Source organism: Chelonia mydas, chromosome 9, assembly GCF_015237465.2.
Source record: "Chelonia mydas isolate rCheMyd1 chromosome 9, rCheMyd1.pri.v2, whole genome shotgun sequence".
NCBI lineage: Eukaryota > Metazoa > Chordata > Testudines > Cheloniidae > Chelonia > Chelonia mydas.
Window position 1 is genome coordinate 74,913,540 of NC_057855.1, and position 21,400 is coordinate 74,934,939.

Here is a 21,400-nt window from a genome sequence, read left to right on the forward strand (position 1 = left end):
AGCGTTGGCTTTACGGTGCAAAGGCTCCCGTGTGCCTTATGCATTCACATTGCCCCGTGTCAGGATCTGGCCCCAGGGAAAACCGACGAAGGCTTCAGGCGGACGCAGCTTGGAAAATAATGAATGAAACACACGAATCGCGCAGTCCTGCCTCCGCCCACACTTCCTTGTCAGGCATCGGGAGTAAAGGAGGGCTGCAGGAGTTACAGTGCTGTGTGACCCTCAGCGGGACACGGATATTTGCCAGTTCATGGTATTAAATTTCTTAATGGGGAATGATTTGTAACTATTTAGCTGCTGTTCTGATCCAGAAAGGGTGCTGGGTTGATTGGAGAAAGCTGGGAATAGCAAAGACAAGTCTGCTTGGTGTGCTTGCTCATTTTAGCTAAAACCAGGACCCAGCACAGCTTCCAAAAAAGATCAGTAGAGAGATGAGAAAGGAACTTCAGACTGGGCAAGTTTTCATTTGACAGATCTTGCTGCATTGATAACCACAAAACTTTCTTAAGCCCCTATCTATCCTTAGCTAATGTATCTCTTATAAACTTAATTTTAAAATGTAAAGGTTTATTTTCCTTGGCTGCTGCTGCTGAAATTCCTCACAGGGGGCAAAGGGCCTTTATAAGGACTTTTCACTGAATCATAGACATGTAGGACTGGAAGGGACCTCAATAGGTCCTTTAGCCCATTACGCTAGTCATTGTACACACAAGAGACAATCCCTGTCCCAAAGAATTTACAATCTAAATAGACAAGATAGAGAGAGAGCCCGAGAAAGGCAATATCATTACCCCAATTTTACAGTTGGGGGATTGAGGCCTAGAGAGACCCAGTGTCTTGACCAAACTCACACAGGAAATCTGTGTCAGAGTCAGGAGCTGAACACAGGTATCCCAAGTCCCTGGGCAGTTACTTGGCCATAAGAGAATCCTTCCTCTCAGAGAGGTGATCTCCTGCATGGCCTCCCAAAATCTTGCACCCTATGTCCGAGTGGATCTTGCCCCGCATTGGCTTTGCTGTAAGAGGGCCCCTCTATACATGCAGGATATGCCCCCTTTTGATGTAATATAAAATGTGACTTGTTTGGTTTCAGTTGCAAATGGCAGATTATAAAAATCAGACTTCCAGCAGTGAGCTTTTACATTTTATTATCTTTGATCAATTACTTAAATTGACTGGAATAAAATCTACACTGAATGAGGTTACAGTGTTTGTGATTTTTTTTAATCATCTGTATCTGTTATTGTAATATTAAATGTCTCAATTCTGTTGTTGTGCATCTCCTTAGTTTGCTTGTTGAGCTACAGGCAACTAAAATGGCTAAGACTTATATCGTGATTGATTTTGAAAAAAGGCAGATTTAGTGCTGCAGTAACTCATACCAATGGACATACTTGGGGAAAAGGTTTCAACGATATATTAAACCATATTTTATTATAACTACTTAAATAATATATTGGACTACTACGCATTGGTAGACACTTTATCCACTCTTTGGCTGGCTCTTGGGCATAGTACAGACTCATCATTTTCATCTTATATCTCAGGAGCTGTACAGTCCTTTGCAATGAAATCTGGCACACTTTTAACATAAAATCTCCAGATCAGCTGCTACTTTTTAGGGCCCTTAACAAACAAAATCAATGTCTCCTTCCCTTTCAAAAACAGTTTTGCTCATCCAGTGATAAGTGCTGTTGCAGTAAAACTGCATAATTGTCCAGGAATTTAAAATATTTCTTGGGAATGGCCTTCTTTAAATCTTTAAGCTGTCGCAAATAAACAATAAGTACCTTTCATTACTTTATATTTTGCAGTTGTCCCCATGAAAACAAATTAAAATGAGATGTTTGATTGCTTTCAGATGCTCTTAAAACTGAAATTTAAAGCAATTCTTGGTTTTAACAGCTCTGTTTTCCAATAAATTGGCTCTGCAGTAGCTGGCCTGTTGAAGCCTGGCTGGAAGTTAAGTAGCCCTAAATAAACAAAACATTGGCACAGCAGTTATTCCACATGCCCCCTCAAACCAACCGCCTCATCAGAAGGAAGCCTGTAGCTCTGCATAACCCAATTATCTCCCATAGCAATCAAGTGATTAATCAGTCAGATTAATTAGTTAATGGTTTTCCTGCACTTTGAAAATAAGAAAGTGTTAAATAAAGACTAAATATTATTCACTTATGTATTTATTTATTATTTAACTATAATTAGGCAGGTGCCAGAAATGTCAGGTGGCTCAAAGAGAGGACTCCACTAAAGATACAGAGCTGGGCTTTCTCTGGATGACTGACAGGTCTAATTATGATGTCAGCCAGGCGGAGCTGTATATCTTGGCAATGTGCCTTTACCTCCTTAAGCATTGTAGAGGAGATAAATATACAGCCCCACAGCTCATCCTTGATGTCACCATGAACAGACCTGTCAGGGGAGGTATTCAAAGGAATAGCAGCTATCCACATGTTTTAGAAACAATACAAACATGAGAGAGGGCATTAAATCACGGGGTAATATATTCACAGGATGAAATCCTGGCTCTACTGAAGTCACTGGCGTTTTGCCATTCACTTCATTGGAGCCAGGATTTCACCCATAATTGCTTTATGTTTGTTTTGGAAACGAGGATTCTAAAGACAAGCCCCCAAGCTTGAGTTCTCCACTGCAACAGTGTTTAGCACACCACTGCAGAATGGAGTTATGTAAAAGAAATGTCACTTTAAAATCTGGGTTTCTGTCCTCTCCCTTCACTCTGGCTCTGATTCAGGAAAGCACATGCTTAAGTCTATCCCAAAATAGCAAAACATTTAAGCACATGCTTAGTTTTAAGCATGTGCTTAATTTCCATTGACTGAGTGGGACTACTTATGGAGTAAATTACTACTCACTCTGACTTAGAGTGCAAGAATCTAGCTCTGAATCTTTGTTGTTTATATCAATTATTATAACCTCAGCTTAGTCATCATTTGGCAAAGTGACAAAGGATCGTTGATTTCTTGCTGAATAAAATTTTGGATGTTCAGCCAGTTTCCCACAGAAGCTTGAAATTATATCTTCAGACTGTTTTTATGAATACACAGCTCAAAGCCCATAATAATGTACCTGCACTGAGGATAATTTAATGTAGAGTAATATCTTTGTTGACATAAAAACACTTATGTTGTGCTAAACATCGTCACTAGTTGCAAAACTTTGGACCCAGTCCAAGTTTCAAATTTTCCCATATTTTTTGAGGATTTAGATGTGGGAATTTTGTATTGTAGAGAGAGGGCCAAAATGTAAAGGTCAGATCCTGATCTGAATTTCCATAGTGCTCAAGTGTGTTTAGCTCTTGGTTATATAACAGGCCTCTCTCTATATATTATGCATAACTATAGTGGAAGAAATTAGTTTATCTTGTTACCTTTTAAAAATTCCACCACCGAAGTACATTTTACTTCAGAAGCTGCAAGATTCTATGTAATATGATGTATTCTCTGTTCAAAAAATTGTTGTAAGAGGAAATAAATCTATGACCTGACTGCTAAGTTAATACAAGAAAAAACAAATGCAGCTTCCAGATTGCAACTTTAGACATTCACTTTGCTGCTCCACAAAATGCTTCCAAACACAAATCAAAGAGCTGGTCCTTTCCAGACCACCACAATGATGTCACCAGATTCCACACTGTGCTGTCGTCCCATTCTATGCTTTCCCTGTTGCTATAGCAGACCCTCTATTTCTGAGAGCCCTAAACTCAAATTCCAAAGGACAATTTTCACTTTCCTTTCCTGCTCAATATCTGGGTATGTATATATATGAGGCACTGTGTGATAATCGGCTCTCACTCAGTCAGAGTGAGTAGCAGGGGACCATTTAATGTGCACGTCTCTCTTAATGAGAGTGGAAGAAGTGCTCTCCCCTAGGTTTAGAGTTTCTACAACTCCTATTACCTGATTGGACTTCTGTAAAGTTTTGCTTTTCAGGATGAAGAGAAAAGGATGAGTTTTGCACATTCCCTTTTATGTTTGTTTGTTTGTTTGTTTTTTGTATGCACCTCAGGTAGAAAGGGGGAAGGGTTAGGGCTATCTTTCAGTTCATTTTAAATGTATGTGCTTTTAAAATTCAGGTTGGTTTTTCCGCTACTGCTGCTTAGAGCAATAGCAAGAACGAGAGTGGCATGATGAGAGATTAAAAAGACTGGGACTATTCAGCTTGGAAAGAGCTGATGAAGGGGGATATGATAGAAGTCTATACAATCATGAATGGAGTAGAGAAAGTGAATAAGGAAGTGTAACAGTGTAAACAGCCCAGGAGCGGGCGGTGGCTGGGAGCAAGCAGTTCCCAGGCTGATTGGGGAAGCAGGCTCAGCTGTGGCCACACTCTCAATCAGGGCTCAGCTGGCTCTTATGAGAGGGCAGTGGGCCAGGAGCAGATAGTCTTCTCTAGCTGTAGAGGGAGATGGGCCTGGCTGCTGGGGTACATGCTAGGGTACCTGAGGTGAAGTAGGACTGGGGAAGGCCAGAGGAGCTTCCAGACTGGAAAAGCCCTAGGCTGCAGGCCTGGCAGATGGCCTAAGATAGGATACTGGGGTTGAAACAGGGCAGCCCACAGGTAGGCAGAGGCAGCAGGTCCAAACCCCCCATTGCCTGTGATGATTGGCTTATATGCTGCAGCCCGCCCCAATGTGCGGGGGCTCAGCAGTGAGTGGCAGTAGCCAAAGACTGAGGTGAGGTGGGGATAGTGGGTGGGGGTTCCCTGGGAAGGGGAGACCCAGAGACTGTGGGGGTCTTGCCAGGGGGCAGCACCCTTGGTAAAAGGGATACTGAGGTCTTGGAGGGACATGGGGGCCAGCAGCAGCAAGACACTGGCCTGCAGAGGGTGCTCTGGAGGCTGGAAGAACTAATTCCCTGAGAAACCAGCAGGAGGTGCTGCAGGGGTAAGTCTCACCCTGTGATAGGAAGGGTTAGTTACCCCTTCACATAACACAAGAACCAGGGGTCACCCAATGAAATGAATAGGCATACGGTTTAAAACAAACAAAAGGAAGTACTTCATACAATGCACAGTCAACATGTGGCACTCATTGCCAGGGCATGTTGTGAAGGCCAAAACTATAACTGGATTTCAAAAAAAGAATTGGATAAAGTCATGGAGGATAGGTCTATCACTGGCTATTAGCCAAGATGGTCGGGGACACAACCCCTTACTCAGGTGTCCCTAAGCTTCTGACTGCTACCTGCAGCAATTGGATGACAGGGGATGGATAATTGCCCTGTTCTGTTCATTCTCTCTGAAGCGTCTGGCATTGGCCACTCTCAGAAGTCAGGATATGGGGCTAGATGGACCATTGGTCTGACCAATATGGCCATTCATATGTTCTTATGATAACAATTAAACTCTTTGTCTCAAGTCTTTTCCTGCCCAGAGGCTCAAGCTTTCCATTGTAAGTAGCTAGAGTTTTGTCACTATGCTGAAGGGGAAAAGTTTGAAACTCTCAGATTTAAAAAACAGTATTTTCAACTTTTGCTCAGAAAAGTGTGTGTATAAGCAATTTGCTATTGTAATTTTAGTTTGAAATTAGCTTCTAAATTGTAAGGGGTGGGGGGACACATTCCAAGCCCTATACAGAGCAGGTTTTGCAGATGTGATAGGCAACACACTATAAGGCAGTTTAAAGAGGCATATGTGTAAGGTTTAATTTTAAAGGGAATTTAAATTGGTAGGTTCTGTATGAAAAACATTAATACAATAGATGTCTATTCAAAGATGTGCTGTCTTTAGTCTAGTCCAGTTTGAACAGAATTGACAGTGCTGTTTGAAAGAGAGTAGGGGAATCCCCTGACAGTAATGAGAAGCGAAATCTTATTCAGAAACGGGATGAATGATGTAACAGAAGATATGGTTCCCTGTACTGTGATTCAAGTGAGGAGCCCAAGATGGAGGATTGGCTCCGGGACATTTCTCTCTCTGTTCCATCTCTTGGATTTCACAGAGGCACACATAATTACAATTTTTAAACTTAACTTTAACAATACCCCTTGTTGTCAGGCTGTATACTGTTGAGAATGAGCTGGGTATCATGACTATGTAGACTTTAGTAAAGTGGGGAAGAAGCTGATAATGCAAATCAGTGAGTTCAGTTCTGCTTCATTTGCTCTGGGATGTCTTGAGAAACAGGAAAGAATCTGGGGTCATAAATCTGATTATCCTTCTAAATACAGCCCATAGCAACATTAGACAGTATTGGAAACACATAGTCCAGTGCAATGTGCACAACACAGCATATAAACTTAATTGGTTACATGAAAGAAGAAAATCCTGCGTCATGTTTTGATTTAAATAGTACAGTATTATGATCAGCAAAGTGCTATTGCTTACCTCTTCAAACATTAACAATGCTGAAATCTGGAGCAATTTAAACTAATTTGACTGCATATGTAAATAGAATACGTCCTCAGCAGCTGAATTTGAGTTCAGTGCAAACTATTATCCACCTGTGATGGGACAATTGGAGAGCTGTTCTATCTGAGACCAAGTATAGAAATGCTTGGACCTCTAATCTCCTCTTAATTTCAAAATATTAATTCCAGAGAAAAACAATAACACTCAAGAAATCTGAGAGATTTCCATAAATTTTTTTACTAAAACATTCACAGTCAAATTTTGGTCTGATTTAGAACTGTGCAGCCACATGGCAGGAAATGGGACTGCATAGACATAAATGTTTTGCTCTGGTTGTTTTGGGTTATTAGGGGTAAATCGTCTTCCTTATGCAAAGCTCAAGGAATTTGGTTTTGTGCAAAGGAGGTCCTGTAACAGCTGGGGAAATAGGTGAAATCCTGCCCAGCATGCTGTGGCTTGACTGTGGAGTCACTCTGATGTCACTGCTATCTCCCTGCATAGATATTGGAGCTACAGAGTTAGGTTTCTGTTGGTCACTCCTAAACCTAAATACAATACCACACCTTTCCAATATTCCCTCCAAAGTTATCATGGATGGAGCTCTCTTAGAGCATAGCTATGTGGCATAGAGGGGATGTAGAGCTTTCTGTTGGTTGTCCTTGTTTGCTTCACACAATATTTCTGGACCACACAAAACCACTGACAGGAAGCATAAATGTTTGTTAAAGAGTAAACAGCTTGTTGCAGACTCTGGGCTAGGTTTACTAGTATGCTCCAAAAAGAAAAGAAGTACTTGTGGCACCTTAGAGACTAACCAGAGGCTCGTTCACCTGCACATCCACCAATGTAATATATGCCATCATGTGCCAGCAATGCCCCTCTGCCATGTATATTGGTCAAACTGGTCAGTCTCTACGTAAAAGAATAAATGGACACAAATCAGATATCAAGAATTATAACATTCATAAACTAGTCGGAGAACACTTCAATCTCTCTGGTCACACGCTTACAGATATGAAAGTTGCTATATTACAACAAAAAAACTTCAAATCCAGACTCCAGCGAGAAACTGTTGAATTGGAATTCATTTGCAAATTGGATACAATTAGCTTAGGCTTGAATAGAGACTGGGAGTGGCTAAGTCATTATGCAAGGTAACCTATTTCCCCTTGTTTTTTCCTACCGCCCCCCCCCCCCCCCCAGATGTTCTTGTTAAACCCTGGATTTGTGCTGGAAATGGCCCACCTTGATTATCATACACATTGTAAGGAGAGTGATCACTTTAGATAAGCTATTACCAGCAGGAGAGTGGGGTGGGAGGAGGTATTTTTTCATGCTTGTGTGTATAAAAAGATCATCTACACTTTCCACAGTATGCATCCGATGAAGTGAGCTGTAGCTCACGAAAGCTTATGCTCAAATAAATTGGTTAGTCTCTAAGGTGCCACAAGTACTCCTTTTCTTTTTGCGAATACAGACTAACATGGCTGTTACTCTGAAACCTGTTAGTATGCTCCAGTTGTTTTTGTGCTGCTACAGCAATGCCAAGCAGCTATAAACTCAGATTAACCAGCCACTGGATGATTCCCCTTGCATAGGAGAGTCCTTGGGCAACATAGAGTTGTCTTGCCTTCTCTTGGCTCCTGGCACACGAGACATACCTGAGGAAGTATGAGTCATGTTGGGATATTCCCGCATCCACCTGGTCCCTAGCTGTTGTAGCTGCATCTGGGGGGCTATTGGCAGATGCTGTAAAACAGAGAAGCCTGAAGGCTTCTAACATGCTAGGAAGTGGATTGGAACTAGGATGGCCACAGGATTGGATTCTTCTGCCCTCTAATCATGTACTGATTATAGCTCAGCCAAACTGGAGGATCTGGCCCAGCGTTTGTACAGTAGTTAAGTGAATGCCTCTAACTTTTGCCACATTAAGAAGCTCCAATTCAATCAAATATACTAATGTCATCTTTAAAATAATAATAAAATATTAGGGGGAAACAATTCTGTTACTTTATTATCTGTGCCTGTGAGAAATATCCCTTATTTTGGGCGGGACAGACCTCACTTATGATGCAATGTTTATTAATGATTTTGATTTGCTTTTACTGATTTCCTTTGCCACGTATATTTTAAGCAGATATTGACTTCTGTGGAAGAGAGCATCAATATTTATTGATCTGAGGCGTAAATATTGACCAAGGTGTAACTGAAGTCAGTGTTTACCTTGAGAAACAATAAATCTGGAAGTTCACTGACACACAGTCAGTACACAGTATGTATTAGCATATATATGTGTGCATATTCCGAGGGCCAAATCCTCCTCTTAATTATACACATGAAAATTTGTAAAAACCCAGTGAAGTCAATCAAGTTGGCTGGGTGTAAATGAGGGCAAAATTTGGCCACAAAACTCTAATTCTGCATTCATCCTATTGGCCAAAAAGTATCAGAGCCTCATAGTGGGTTGTCAAATGGTGGCTGGCCCATTTAAGGGGAGATGGGCTCAGCCCCACCTGTCACATAACCAACTTTCCTCCCCAAGTAGGGAGAATGAGGAGGGTCAGGTGGCCAAATCAGGCCAAGCATAGAAAAGGAATGGGCTTTGAGAGAGAAGGGTGCAGACTGATACTGAGAAGGTGCCTGAAGGGAAGGGGGTGGGTGCCTGCTGGCCTCTTTCAGTTTGGAGAGGAATAAAACAAAGAGGAAGACAATCAGCTAAGTGAGGGCTGCAGCTGACTGGGATTAAAACAGCCTTGAGGAGATTGTGGGGCTCCTTTGTGAGGAAGAGAAGATAGCAGAGAACCAGGTAGGAGGAACTAGGCCTTGCCGGGGACTGGGCAAAAGAGACTTTCCTTTGGACTTAAAGTAAACCCCAGGAAAGGGAACTTTGTCTTATACTTTTGAACTCTCTATAGTCTTATTACGATGCTCTGAGAGAAGGGGAAACTGAGCCACCCTGGACCATGAGTGGATGCTGGGGAGGGAGTGACCCTGTTTACAAGGGGGTTGAAGAGTTTCTTAAGAAAACTACTGAACAACTGGCAGAGCAGGTAATGACAATCCCTGCTTTTTGAATTAATCGCCTTTTTCAGCTGAAGGAACTGTATTAACATCCAAAATTATAGTCAGCATGAAGCCTAGTATGTATGCTAAGTAACTGAGATTTACTCACCTCAGGCTAAATCCTTAACTGCTTTTTGCAGTCAGCCCAGGTCAAAATGCAATTGAAAATAAACAATTCTTTGGGTAATGGTGGTGGGGGAACCTCCCATCTGTAGGGAATCTGTGAAGTAGAATTCCCCAGCCCCCTGTGTGCTAAATAAATGACTTTTATGTCACAGGAGTGTACAAGGAAACATGAGGGGGATGAAAAATGGGTATGTTGCCTGCACATGGGAAAGCAAGCCATGGTTCCAAGTATAGTGCAAATCTGCACAGCGCAAACTACACACAGTAAGAAGCAGCAGGTGTTTCTAGTACCCTGGCCCCAATGCTTAATTTATAATGAAAGAGATGCCTGGGCTCAAGCATTTAAAAAAAAAAAAAAACTTTTGTAACTGACACAGCAAGCCCAGAGGTACTGGGGCTGTGAAGTGCTAAGCCTAGAGCCAGGGCTCAGCCCGGGCAAGCCCTGCAACAAATTAAGCACTGCCTGGCCCCCAATATCCAGCAAGATCTGTCTGCCAGCCAAGTACTTGAGTATTCTAGATGAGCATCACATGTAGGGTCTGAAGATTCTTGTCCTGAGCTCCAACAAGCTGCAGCAGGATTTCAAGTAGACAAAGCTTTTCTGTTTAGGATTGGGTCCCTATTGAATAAGTATAACTAGACTGTCAGTATGATTTCATTCCTCCAAGATAATACGAGTTAAATATGAAATGGCTGTGATGTGTTTACTGTAAAACAATTTATATACTCTGCAATGACACTGTATTCAAAGTGACTAAGTGCTCCTGTAACCATGATTTGACTAAAGTGTGCACAAAGTTAAACACAGACACAGAATATTTTATACAAGTAAAATGTTTAAAAGAATATTGATCTGTATGAGTGATCTTTATATACAATGGCATTTGTTGGTCAAATCACATTTTTGTCATATCAATGTACAAATTAGAACTGGTAAATAGTAATAATAATACTCAGCACTTCTGTCGTACTTTTCGTCGATAGTCCTCAAAGCACATTACAGAGGTGGGTGAGTATCACTCTGCCCATTTTAGAGGGGGAAATTGAGCACCGAGAGTCTTTGCTTTGACTACAGTCACACAACAACCTAATGGTTCCCAATTCCTAATCCTTTGTCCTATTCACTGTCCACACTGAGATCAATTAGATAGTCTAATCCGTGCCCTTGGTTCTAGTGTTATGTCCAACCTTCTCTTAACCACACACTGAAATAAAAATAAAAGTTTTACTTAGAGCTTGTCTAAACACAAAAGTTGTACTGCTTTAATTATACGGGATAGTTAGTGTGATGGGTTGAACCCCCACATGCGGGATGCCACCTGATGTGCTGGGGTTTCACTGAGCCTGCCCATTCTACCAGCCTGGGCTTCCTCACCCTGTCCTTGCTGGGCCAGGCGCTCAAGTCTTCTCTAGCACATGTCCAGCTGCAGACACAGACTGAAATCATCTTTGTGAGGTAGGATTCAGCTCGGAAATGTACCCAGAACTCACGTGCATACCTCCTTTGGACTGTAAACCCAAAATAATATTGTACAGAAAGATCTGCACAGCGCAAGCTCATAAAAATTTGCCCCCCTTCCTCAATGTGGAGAGCTTCCCCCCCCCCCCCCGATATGAATTACACAAAAAAAGACATAAGTTTATTAACTACAAAAGGTAAATTTTAAATGATTATAAGAAATAGCAAACAGAACAAAGCTGATTCCTAAGCAAATAAAACAAAACACGCAAATTAAGCTTAATACACTCAAGAAACAGGTTACAAAATGTAATTTCTTACCCTAAATGTTGTTTTAGGAAGGTTGTAGAGTTTCTGTAGTTTAGAGAGCCAGTTATTTCTCTTTATAGACTGGACTTCTGTCTCAGCCTGGACTCAGCACCTGCCTTTCCTTTCAGGTGTTTTTAGCAATCTTCCTTCTTGGACAAGGAGGCAATGGAGAAGCGTCCTGATTGCCTCACTCCCCATCCTTAAATAGAATTTACATAAGGCAGGAACCCTTTGTTTCCAGTGGAAAAATACTAGCAGTGTCCAAGGTGGTATTCTGTGCCAGGTGACATCATCAGATGGCCCTGCAGTGTCAAAGCAACATCCCAGGAAGCTCTTCAGGATGGTGGAAGATTAGTATCTTCAAAGTTCTATTGTCCTTGTTAAATGGCTCATTCAAGCTGATTGCCTACTGTCTAGTGGGCGTTCCCCCAAATACACACAGTTGTAATTGTTACAAAGTTAATATTCCTAACCTCAGAAACAGAAATGATACATGCATACAACTTGGATAAACACATTCAATAGATCATAACCTTTTCAGTGATACCTCACATGACCCATCTTGCATGAAACATATCTTAGTATTGCCATATGTCATAACAATGTTTCTATGAAGAATATGGGGTGTAATGTCACAGTGAGCACAATACAACTTCCCTAGTGTGGACAAAGTTGAAGCAATATAAAGGTGCCTTATACTGGTATAGCTTATTCTTATAAGGGAAGGACAATAAGCTACATGGGTATAATGTACCTTTATACCAATATACAGCATCCATATCAGGGGTTGTACTGGTATAACTAGATCAGTATACAATCACACCCTCAACTGAAAAATATTCTGGTACAAAAACTGTATGTAGAGTATGCCTTATTTACTTATTATGGGCAATATCCTGCATTCCTTACTCAGATGAAGTCAATGGAAGCTTTGCTGGAGTAAAGGGTTAACAATTTGGCCCTACAGTAACTGGAAGAAATAGTGATGCTTTTGAGGGCTTTTTTAGCATTGACAGATATGAGTGCAAAGCCTCGAGCAGCTTCCTTCCCGTGTCTGCATACCCACAGTCCCTTGCAGATTCCTGTCTTCAACACCCTCCTATGCTCTGGCAACTCTCTTTCAGGGTCTCTGGTCTTCTAGTAGACTTTCTAGATGCACAATAAATGGATGCCCCTAGAGGACATAGGAACATAAGAATTCCCATAATGGATCAGATGTGAGGTCCAACTATTCAAGTATTCTGTCTCAGAGAGTGTTCAGCACCACATGCTTCAGAGGAAGGTGTCAGAAGTCTGTCGGATAATCTGCCCCATACATGGATCTCATCCTGCTCTGTAATGAGAGAGCTGCAACAGGAGAATGAATTCAAAGAATTGGACCAGTAAACAGAAGGAAGATTGGAGGCTACGTGGAATGAGGCCAGGACAAGAAAGCAACACTGATAAGGGAGATCTGTTAGGGAACCTGTGGCTGATCTCCTGGATAGAGTATTGTATGTGAGATTCCATCTTGCAGCAGATTGTAAAGTGTTCTGCTTAAATAAAATATACAAATATAACCTGTAATTCTTCTGCAAGGCTGTATGTTTGACTGCAGGACTAGAACAAGAATTGTTAAGAAAACTTGTGAAATATAATCTAAGTTCAGTCCATACTCATAGTACAAACCAACCCTTGCAGGACAAGGAGAAGAAGAAAACAAGTCTTTATAGCTGAACTTCAGCGTGACAGGCTCCAGAGTATGTGAAGTAATTGGCAAGGTCCTGTACTCTAAATCCTTTATTGGAGGCACACTCAAACGTGACACTTATATCTCCTTCATGCAACATCCAGTACAATATGAGTATTCATAAAATCAAGTAGTTGCAAAACCGCAGTTAAAGTCGGGTTAAATCTTCATCATCACTGACAGTTTCCAAATCTTCCTCTAAATCGAATGATTTTGGGCCAGATTTTGGTTCCCCAGCATGGGTATGTGAAGATGCCACATGATGATCTTACCCATTAATCTTGTTGCCCTGGGATCAAGGTATAGCAATTGTGATTGAGGCCAGATGTGTTACTGCCCTGAAAGGGTAGATTAAATTGGGGTGTTGCCAGGGTCTGAGCTGACTGAGGCAGAGATGAGGAACAGTGCATACTGCATCTCCAAAAGAAGATATAAGAGTCACTTCCAGCATCACTGCCTCCAGTATCCTCAGAAACATTGTGCCAGCCACAGCATCCCACAGGCAGAATGGCTCTGGCCATTGTCTCTGCAGTGCATCTTTGTATCTGCACTGCTAGCACGGTTCCTTGCAAACAGTGAGCAATCTAGCACTTAGCAAGGTCTTCAAGATTAATTTGAATTTGTTCCTGGCACAGGGTGTTTCAATAACTGTTCTCATGTTTAGTGTTAGAAATATGTAAATATTTATTTGGTCAGGTAGGATATGATCAGACCTGAGCAAATAATACATATAAATTGATTTGACCAGCTTAGTTTCTTTTTCTCCTTGCTGCTTCTCCACAAGCAGTTTACGATATTCTTGATATTATTTGCTGAAAAAAGTCTGCAAACAACTTTCAGCATGTTGGTTATCTGCAAGCAATTATTGATATTCCATAGTTGCTTCCAGCTAGAGTTGTGCAACATTTTTGTTATGAAACCCAACTACATGAAACTCTCAATGTCTGATTTAGGTAAAAATTCAAAACTCAGTCCAGATTAGTTGAAAGGTTTGCTAAGTTTCTTGAACATTCGTGCGAACCTTGTGGTGATATAAATTTCACATTAAAACTAGATGAATGTTAGTGTTTCAGCTGAGTTTCACTTTGTGTTTGGGGGTTTGTTTGAATCTGAAACTCAAAGTAAAACCCAATATTCTGACTAATTTTGTGCAGATGAGAACTCAGTAAAAGATCACACAATCCCCACTAAGCCAAAATAGCCCCATTTTGAATTTTCTCCTTATTTCCGTATAATTGACAAAGTACTTGATCTTGTGGCTCTAACAATCAATGCTACTTGCTCTGGTTTTGAGTAAGAAGACATAGCTTCTTACAGAAGCAAGGCAATCATTTTCCTAAAACTTCAAAATATGGTCTTACCAATTTTTTTTTAAAGAAAATTAAGTAACGAGTAACACCTAATGCAGTTTATCACTTGATGTTTGGTGGCATGTGCATACCACTTGGTGTAAACACTGACAGAGCACTGCACTGTTCTCTCCTTTCTTATGAGAGTAGATGAGGCTATTTTTGTCAAAAGGTAGAAATATTTCAGAGTACAGAACTTGGATACCTTATTAGCTTTGAATGTTTGGCAGTCTCAAATAGGCAGAGTGAGAAACTCAGGGGTTCATTGTATCATCTGTCATGTTCATCAGAGGCTTGTCTGGATTTTATGAACAGATTCTGTTATGTCTGTATGTGTCTCACCCCAACCAAAACCTCAAACCTCATGTTCAAAGAACTTTAAGGTCACAAAATCACACACTCAGAAGTTTGTAAATACCAGTATTAAGGCTGCATATGGAACCTTAATTTGGCCTGCTTCTATAAGTGCATGTAACTAAAGACTGTATCCTAATGCAAACGCTCAAGGAGGCTGAATTAACATTGTACAGGCAGCTTTAATTCTGGCATTGCCAAACTTTTGAGTGCCTGGACTTTGCAATCTCAGTGTTCTTTTAACATAGTTTTTTTTAAAATGTAATTTCCTATCAAAAATTAATCTTTAAATTTTGCATTGTGAACCCATATTGACCCCCCACATGGGTAATCAACAGGGTTGGGTTCTTCATGTTCACAGCCTTGTCCTGTACTACTTAGGCTAACGGTAGCTGGTAGCAGAAGAAGGCTGTTGTCTTCTATGTGGAGCTGTCTCTAGAGGGGTATGGAAACACAGCACTGGTAGTCACATCTATTTGCTAGACAGCAAAGGAATGTTGCGTCTCATAAATAATTAGTTTAGCTCCAGGTTTGGGAGGGGAGTGTGCTGTTGTGGCTACAGACCCTTCTGGCCATGTTTTCCCCAATCTCTCTCTGTCCCCTGCATCTATTCCCAACTCCCCTGTCACCATCCCCTCCTCAGCTCCTGCCTGTCCACATCACTCACGCAACTCCTGACCCTGTCCCCCTGCTCCTATCCTTCTGCCCTATGACTCCTGCCTTCCCCTCCACTCTGTACTTCCCCATGTTTCTATTTTCTCCTGTACCTGTCCTCACCTCTCAGCCCCCACTCGTAACCCTCTTTACCCTGGTTCTTATCCGCCCCCTTTACTCCCATTCTTCACCCATTGACATTCAAATCCAGCTGCTTCCACCGTGTCTGGGCACCAGCAGGGGGAGCACTGAGAGTACAAGAAAGTCTCCCTGCTCTCAGTTCCAGTGCCCAATACCACAGTGGCACCCTGGCAGTCCAGAGGAACAATTGTAGAGAATGTCCTGCTCACCCCCATCCTTAGGAGGGGGCATGCTCCATTGGTCTGCGGGTGGTAGTGGTGCATTTGTAGCCTGGATGCGGTGGAGGGCTATAGCATGCTCAATGTATATGGAAACTCATTAGAATTTGGCAGCTCAGTTCTTTGAAAAGTACTAAGTATGTGTGAATTGAGATTTTTCAGATTTTTTTTAACTTGAGCAAGTTCAGATGAATTTTCACAGGAACGACAAGTCATGTCCATGACATGAGGGTAACCCCTCTGCCAAATTTCAAGTCCCTGCTCCAGAGGTTTGAGGCACTAAAGCTTCTCAGTGAAACAGTAAGGTTTATTGGGCGAAACGTGTTTTTCTCTAATCTCCCTGTTGGAAACAACTAAATCATTTTAGCTGAAACTTTTTAAAAGAATTTGGCCTGAGGCAGACTCCCAGCATAGGAAACTTCATCCCAAAGAGTATAGGTTTGCTAAAGTTATAAGCAACTGAAAACTGGATTTTTAAAATAAGTGTCAGGACACCTAAACTGTAAACTGTGCTGTGTGGGATTTTCAAATGCTCTGGGGTGGGATTTTTAAAGCTGCCAATCTGTGTAACTTCACAACTACCCGTGGAACATTCTGTCAGAAGTAGAATAACCAAAATATATCCATTGCTGATGGGCTTTCTTTAATATGTATCCATATTTGTCTTAATAGGATAGTATCTCTAGAATCTTCTGTTACTGCAATATGAGTAGTCCCACTTGAATCCTCTCAAATTTTCTCTGTTCTACTTGAACAATGTTTGATTGGTGATATAAGCCCCTCTTTAAAGGTCTCCAAAATATTTTCACAGTACATGGCACCATTTTCACCACCACCATGCCAATTGTTCCTTTCCTGCTATTGTTCAAAGTCAACATTGTGGTGGTTTAATGCATGAACCAATAGCAATTGTGCGTACAAAGCAATTGTGCTTTCTTGAGTGCCAGACGGTAACATACGTTCACTGGATATCAGAATTAAATGACAGAGGGAGAAAGATACATTTAAAAACTGTTCTAAAAGGCTGTGGAGAGCAGATTGGTGGCTACAATTAAGTCATGTGAGAGACACCTCATGCCCCTCCCTTTAATGATCAAAGTTCTAATGTGTGTAACAAGATTCTAATTCAGGAACACTATAAAAACACTGCAAGGAATATAACCTTTGGAACACTATGGATGACTACACCTATCCATAGTGCTTTTCACCCTGTAGATTGCTTGACTCCTGTCAATTCTCCTCCTTCCTCTCTCCTTCAGAAGGAAAGGGAATGAGATAAATTGATATTGGTAGGGAGAAGTAACAGTCAAAGAAAAGGAAGGGTATAAGAAGAAAGTAGGAAGAGTAAAGAAAAAGATATGTGAAGGACTGACTGATTGTTGACTCTTAGTGTTTATTTGGAACAAGTACCTAAGATAAAAACTTCAGCTTTTCCCATCTGAATAATCCACGTGCCAACTACCGTTTTGTAAGGAGAAGAAAAGAATTAAGACAGTCCTTTACAAAGTTCTCCATATGAGCAGCATATGTGCTAGTAGCTGGGGGACAGACTCTGCTCTGAGTCATATCCAGTGTAGCCCTACTAGAGTCACTGAGTTCCATCAGATGTAAGTTAGGGTAAAACTTGACCCTGGGTGACTCCATTTGTAATCAAATGGAAGATCAATATGACTTGACAGGTATGCAACTGTGATGCTCACACTGACTTCAGAGCCCATTTCCCTCTCCTATGCATGACATCAGCAACTCATGAGTCATTCTGAGTAGACAGAAACAGTAGTGGTTTCCACATTTACAAATTGGAAAATCTTGGACCAGATTATATAGTGTCTCTAATAGAGAAATGGCCCAGAAAAACAGCAAAGCATATACAGTAGGTTGTCTCTTCAGGGGTATCCATGTATTTAAAAACATTTCATGCATCTTGTGACAATTTACTGTGTTGTATGAACTACTGTAGCAATCACAACTGAAAAGAATAGTCAAGAGTGACATACAGAGCAAAAGACAATCTTTTACTGAAGGAACCACCCTGACAAATTCTGAAGTACTTTGATCAGTTTTGAGATAACATGTTTTCCATATTTTAAATGCTAAGTGAATTAACTTGTGAAAGGTATTGGATTGACAGTCCTGATGATGCACATCCTCTTGAGTCACAGAGCTGGCAGAGCATTAATAACAGTACAGCAGGCTTCCCTGCACTACTGTCAGGTGGTTTTATTTTTTTTTTAACTCCAAACAACAAAAGTGTCAACAAATGACAACTGTGATGGTAATTTTGAGAGGTTGAAACCACCAGTTCATGTCTAGAGCTGAGCAAAACTCATCTGTGATTTGCAGAGATTCCTGCCCAGAGCTCTCAACTGTAGGGCATCTTACATTGCTGTTTTTCTCTGATGCACAGCATTCTCTCCTGTGTTCCCCAGGAACGGATGCTGGCTGGCTGGAGAGAGGGGGGGAAATGTTCCTGTTGCTGCAGCTCTCCTAGCGTTCCTGTCTCTATCTTCCCGCTCCCTCCACCAGATAAGAGAGTTGCCCAGGAACTGATATTAGATTTTAGGTAGGAGAAAGGGTGAAGCAGCTAGACTGACTCCCTATTCATGAGAGGGCAGGGAGGAATGAGAAGATCTGGCTCTGAGATGGAGGGCTCTTTCTATTTCCTCCCGTCCAGGCTTCTGTGTCTCAGGAGGAGAACTGAGCAAGGAGCCTAGAAAAACTGCAGCAGCAGCAGGACCAGCTTCTCCACCATCTCCCTGGAAAGGAGCAGCAGATTGAAGGCTCACAGGCTACAGTATGCAGTGCAACATTTGCACCAGCCCTAAAGTAAGGGTTGGGGCTGTTTTAATTTTGGGGGGTGGGAGAAGGACAGTCAGCAATAATGTGGGACGAGGCAGCTGGAATTAACTGCATGTCACTGGGTTGAAGGGGTTGGCTGTACTAATTGACTTTGGAGACAGTTACAGCAGGTCCTTACTTTCCCCCTCCAGACTTTTTCCTCTGGTGCCCCATGAGACACCTGCAGAGCAGGAACCTCTCCCCTAGCAGGGCCTCCCAAATGACCCCAAAGTGAAACAAATGTATTTCTTTGTGCATCACACCATAAGCAGTATTTTTTGTCTGAAATGTGTGTTAAGGCTGCTTTCTCACCTTGAATCAAGTCAACCAGGTCTGCAATCTGTAAACAGTTGTTCCCCACAACCTGATGCAATTAATTTGGTACAGATTGCAAAACTGCCTTACTTGTTTTAAGGCTGTTTTCTCACTGTATAAATCAAATTTTAATGTAATCTTTAAATTATGGTGCAACATGAAATGAAATGCATGCCCACATTTTGGTCACTTTTTACACATTTCAATGGCATGTGTCTCATGCTGGCAGTTTTAAGGACTGAGAAGCATGGTTCATACGAAGCTTTCAGTTTTGGTCTCTGTTCAATGGGCTCACACCCTTGGAGTTTCACCTTGACTTTCAGGTTTAATCAACCCCCCCGAATGAAAACTAAACAGGCCCAGTTTCATGTGAAAACCCATGCAAACTAAGCTTCAAACAAAATCATAACCTAGGCCTATGTTCATGCAATTTTTAGCAAACTGGGCTCCGATTTGTAACAAAAGCAGGCAAGATGGGCATGATTTTAAATGAAAAGTTTATACAGCTCTGTTCATCTCATATCTTCCACCAATGAGAATAACTTTAATTCATTTTTGAATGGGGCTGGATTTGGACTGGTAACCTACAGGTGAAAGTGTCATTCTCCCATTCACTGACCCATCCTCATAGTCTCTGTCACATAATGTAATGGCCCAAATCTGTCTTTTTCACTGCTCAGACAATGCAAAGTGGCCAGATATGGCCAGTGAAGACTTTCCCTTTCAGAGGCAAGCTCCCTTCTACAATAATGCTGGTGGAGCCTGCTCAGCCAGCAGGCTCGCCACCCCCAACCCTGGTGTAGGGAGCATGGTGCGGGAGACACATGCGGCAGCACTCCATTACACTGATTCTCAACCAGCCTTAGCTTCTCTAATTAATACTGGGACAGGGCTGGCACTGAATCAGAGAATTGAACCCAATATGTAACTCACTCTAAGGATGCAAAGGAGAGCTGAGCTGTGCAGCTGTCCTGTGTGACACATTTCCAATTCAGTATTTATTTTTGTATTGACAGAGTACAACCCAAATGCTCCATTATTTCACTGAAAGTGGTCCTACAGATTTTCAGATATTATTCATGTGGTGATTATTTTATGGGAAGCTGAGATATTGTTTTGACTGAGTCATAAAGATTCTCACTTGTCAACATTCCCAGCAACTGACTGTATGTACATCATCACAAATCTGTAGTTTCCTTTAATAGAAACATTTAATTGCCAAAATAGATCTTTAGGAGTGAGTGTGTGTCATCCTTTTGTTTGTTGTTTAAATGCAAAGAATTGACTCCTTTGAAGTAGTAAGTAATAAGACTGTAAACATTCATAATAAGTGTCACGATGGCAATTTTAGTACACTATACCAGAGGGAGGCAATAGTGCACGTGCGCAGAGGCAGGTATATAGGTGCCTAGTGAACTTTTACTACAAAAATGTAAGCGCTAAATGAGTTTAGGTGCGTACAGGGTTAGACAATAGCCAAGTGGGAGTTCTGTGTATCGCAGTGGTGCCTAAAAATGGGACTTAGGTGCCTAAGTGCCTTTGTGGATCTTATCCCTAGGGCTTGGTTTTCCAGAGGCTCTGAGTACCCATAACTCTAACTGAAGTCAACAGGAGCTGAGGGAACCCAGCATTGAAATCAGGTCCTGAGAATTCTGGAAGTAGAATACAGATCATTTGACTCTTCCTGTAGTTAAGGTGCAGGACATACTCCATTTCTGTGAAGAAACCAGTTTAAACGGTCTTAAAATGTCTTTTAGAAACACACACCACTTTTTCTTTTTCAAAGAAATGTTAAATAAATGATTGGAAATTAACATTTACTGACACTTAAAAATTGGCTAATTTTAGTCAGCTTAGATTTACAGTGTCTTTCGCTTGACATTAACAGAGGAGACAGCAGGCTGGGAAATTATAACAGTAGCGCTAAAGAAGGGAGACAAAAGTAACGGCTGCACCTGGTTCATTAGCACTGTAATTACTTCTTAAAACTCTTCAGCTGTTACCTGGCCATCAATAATTCATTTGTATAATAAAGGAGATGAAACAATAGCTTTTTCCTGTTTAAAATAGTGATTTATTAATCACTTGACCAACTGATAGCTAATTGATCATTTGCATCTTACTGACGTCATTATAGTTATTAACAGGACTCTGTACGTACTGGGCCAAATCCTCTGCCCAGCACTCAGTGCAAGCCACTGGTCTAGCCACTGGGGAGAAATCCTCCCTGAAATCCTTAAAGTAGCTGTGGAGTTGTACCGTGGAGGCTAGTGCTAGCTCAGCCTAATAGATGAAGTAACTTTTTTTGTAGGCCATTATATCATCCCCTGAATGGAGAAAATATGGTGGGAGCAGGTCAGCCAACCTCGCCTATCCCGCTAACCTACCCATGCCCCAACCCCTCCTGCTCCATGCTTCCAGCCCCACTCCTGCACTGCAGTAGTGTACCAGTTCCACTGCCCTGGAAGCT

General features: G+C 41.6%; 1 long non-coding RNA gene across 1 annotated transcript; it reads left to right on the forward strand.

Moving 5' to 3' along the window:
* The first annotated feature begins 8,890 nt into the window (after window positions 1-8,890).
* Window positions 8,891-20,165, forward strand: LOC122461714. The gene is made up of 3 exons (XR_006283826.1): window positions 8,891-9,181; window positions 9,291-9,425; window positions 18,452-20,165. It is a non-coding gene; the product is annotated as an uncharacterized LOC122461714 (long non-coding RNA).
* Window positions 20,166-21,400: the final 1,235 nt, after the last annotated feature.